Source organism: Bidens hawaiensis, unplaced genomic scaffold (genome assembly GCF_021521415.1).
Source record: "Bidens hawaiensis isolate Kalapana, Puna unplaced genomic scaffold, B.hawaiensis_p1.1 tig00000820_1, whole genome shotgun sequence".
NCBI lineage: Eukaryota > Viridiplantae > Streptophyta > Magnoliopsida > Asterales > Asteraceae > Bidens > Bidens hawaiensis.
Genome location: NW_027491048.1, coordinates 791963 through 795509, shown reverse-complemented (window position 1 = coordinate 795509; position 3547 = coordinate 791963). Strand labels below are relative to the sequence as shown.

At 37.0% G+C, this 3547-nt stretch overlaps 1 pseudogene; it reads left to right on the top strand.

Annotated features, from left to right (window-relative positions):
* The first annotated feature begins 276 nt into the window (after nucleotides 1–276).
* Nucleotides 277–1084, top strand: LOC143539530 (protein LEAD-SENSITIVE 1 pseudogene; annotated as a pseudogene).
* The last annotated feature ends 2463 nt before the right edge of the window (nucleotides 1085–3547 follow it).

The window sequence follows — 3547 nt, the reverse complement described above, 5'->3', positions numbered from 1 at the left end:
GGATATGAAAACAGAATTACCAATATGAGTCTCAAATTTGTCCCATTCTCATCCCTGCAGGTTACCAATTTTTTCCCCCAAATTATTGTAGAACATGAAAAAAATGACTGTTTTTATATAAACTTAATCTAGAAAACCCGAATTGTTTCAACCCGCATTATAGAAAATGATAAAAGGTGGATGAGTTGCTCAAACCGTTTGATCCTTAACAACGATAGAGCCCCTAAGTACGATAATGTAAGTTTAGGTGATATCTTATAAAGTGGTCCATTTTACCCGTGATAGTGTGACGAAGTCGGACTCAAATGTACCTTCCAGTTCTGATGATGAAATGTCTAATCTACCCTCTTCATGTTCAGCATATCCAGACTGTGGTTTTAGACAACCGAAAAGTGGAGTTGTCTTGTCCTGCTTAGATTGTTTTCTGAGAAACGGGGCTCTCTACTGCTTCAAATATGGTGTGACTCCAACCGTCTTCCTTGCCAAAGTACGAGGTGGCACGTGCACCACCGCCACATCAGACGGTCCCAACACAGTCGTCCATCGAGCCATGTATTTGCTTCGTAACGGTTTTGGAAATTATGATGTGTTGGGGAATAACTGTGAGGATTTTGCTTTGTATTGCAAAACCGGGATGTTGATGGTTGAGAAGTTAGGGCTTGGAAGAAGTGGACAGGCTTCTTCTCTGATTGGTGCACCGCTAGCGGCTCTTCTTGCATCCCCTTTGAAACTCTTGATCCCGAGCCCGGTGGGTGTCGCTACAGTGACAGCTGGCATGTATTGCACGAGCAGGTATGCTACTGATATTGGAGTCAGAACGGATGTTGTGAAAGTAGCAGTGGAAGATTTGGCTGTGAATCTTGGTTGGATGGATGGCCTGCAAGAAGCTTTTCAAGAAAATGAAGCTTCGAGTTCAAATAATAATCAAGTAATTAATCTTGATTAACCAAACATTATATCTGAGTTTCTAAGAATTTTAAGCTTTTGATTCTTTGTTGATACTGAGAACAAGATGTGATGATTCATCAGTCATTCAAGATGATTATTTTTGCTTAAAGTGTACATATTCTAGCGATTTCGCTCAAATGGTAGCAGGATCTTAATCAAACTCTTGTAGGTTGCATGATCTAGATCAAGCTTTATTGGTTGCATGATCTTGATCAAATTTTAAAGGTTCTTTTTTTTTTCTTGTAATGGACTACAAATTCTGCTAGCTGGTTGTGCCATCTTATCTACTTCTACAACAATCTGTATCAACAATGATGATTGATGTCGTCGTTGCCATTGAAAAAAAATCGACATTATTGTACATAAAAAAACTTGTGGTTTAGTAAATGTTCTCATGGTTTTGTTGTCATAACTAATTCTTTTTAGACAGTTGATGAGCTTGAGCTTAGTGTCATTTAATTATATTTATATTTGCAAAACTTGTCATATTTCTTAACCACTTGGTACGTTACTACGTTTAACGGTTAAACCAACACATGAACACTGCTCTTTTACTTGTGTAATCGATGGATCATCTTAGGCAGTGTTGCCCGCACATCTTGTCAACATATGACCTTTCACAATCAAACCGATAGGCTAATCCTTGTTTTGTACAACCAGTCCTGACAAAACTCGTCATAATTACAACACAGTCGAACCTGGTTTCCTCTTAAACGTCATTTATAAACCTTTTAACAGTTAAACGTACATAACCAAGCACGTCTTTCAGCCCAAAAACTTATTGAGAGGGGAATATACTACTCACATGAACATTTCACACACTTGGATGATTACACATTAAACCATTTACATCCACTTAACATTAATACAATGCATGTATCATTAAGTTAAATCTTGTATATATGTTTGATGCAGTGGTGAAATGATAACGAAGATCGATTCACGTTGATTCTACGAATACCCGTGAAGAACTTCACAAAACTCCCAAAATCCCACCCAAAGGTCTAAGGGAAAATGAAGAGGAAAAAACAATTATTATCAAAATCAATTCTGTCTTTCTGAATTACATAACCAAACTATAAATAAGAGTTCTAATACGAAATGGGCCTAAAACGGGCCATGGGCCAAACACAAACCCAAAAATAAAAACATAAAATGTGCTGAAAAAACAATAAAAGACCCATAACTTTATTTAGGAGTCGTTTTTGGGCTTCAGACAGGAGCCAAACCGCTGTTGGCCGTTTGCCACAATGTGCTCCTCGTCTCAAGCTTCGATTTGACTGGTAATGGGCCTGAAACGGAGCTTCGTGGGCCAAGTTATGCCCGTTTTCGTGGGCCACCCTTTGTTGCGCGATCTTGGGCCTCCAGAAACATAATAGCCCGATAATACTTGGGCCCACATCAATGTTTTAGATATCTAAAAAACATGAAAACCACTCGTGCCAGCCTACACTTCATTCCTCCGAAATTACTACCCGGGTGGCCGGGTGTTAAAAATAAGTAGGAAATTGTCTTCATTTTGTTATAGTAGTATGATTTCTCAGCTTCTTTTGTACGATTTCAAAAAGTCGGTTCACGCTTCAGTTTAACGATAATTTTGGTTTATGTTTAAGTGCAAAGTGCTTTGAATCAATTTATGTTTTAATGAGCTTTAGTTTATGCCTGATTATTTAAAAGAAAAGTATCATCTAGAGTTTTTTTTAATGAGTTTATGCTTTAACTTTAATTTATACTTCAATTAAGTGGTAGCTTTAGTTTAAATTAATTTAGATATGTATCTATCTAATCTCACAGTTACTTTCAATTATAAAGCCCCAAAACCTAATTAAGAAACGCAGTTAGACGAAAAAGTAGGAGAATAAAATTTATAAAGAAAAAGTTAAAGTGATCCACATCATTTCATGAATTTCCAAGAGTTACCATATATTTCCTTGCTATAAGAGTCCTATGAGTCATATGAAAGAAACATAAATAAGTATGATGAAGGTATTTGAACACGAGCATCCACTGAAGCTCATTGATTTAGAGGAAAAACTAAAAGAATCTGATGATGAGGAGGAGGAGAAGACGGAGGATTTTGTTATACAAGATGAGTTTTTATGCACTTGTAAGAGGTGCGGCCAAGAAATCAACGAGTTCCATAGGTACTACTATAAATGTGTTCTAGATGATTCATGTGTTTACCATCTTCATAAATTTTGTGTAGAGCTCCCAACAACGTTAAAACACAAATCACACTCACATCCTCTTTCCCGCTGCCAATCTAATTCCCATTCTCTCAGATATAATTGCTATAAATGTGAAAGGTTCCCTCAGGCTTATGAAGTATCTTATATTTGTTCGGATTCTTGTTTTTTCGCCATTTGTATGAAGTGTGTCGTGAAGAAGGACACAAGGCGGATCTATCATCCATGCCACTCACACCCACTAGTGTCTCTCCTCTCTAAACCCATTTTATGTGAATGTAACGCTTGTGGGAAGGAGCATAAAGGAGTCTTCTTTCAGTGTACCACATGTTTAGACTTCGCAATACATATTGACTTTATTAAGCTACCAAAAAGTTTGTTAATTCAAACTACAAATGACATTTTCAGTCATA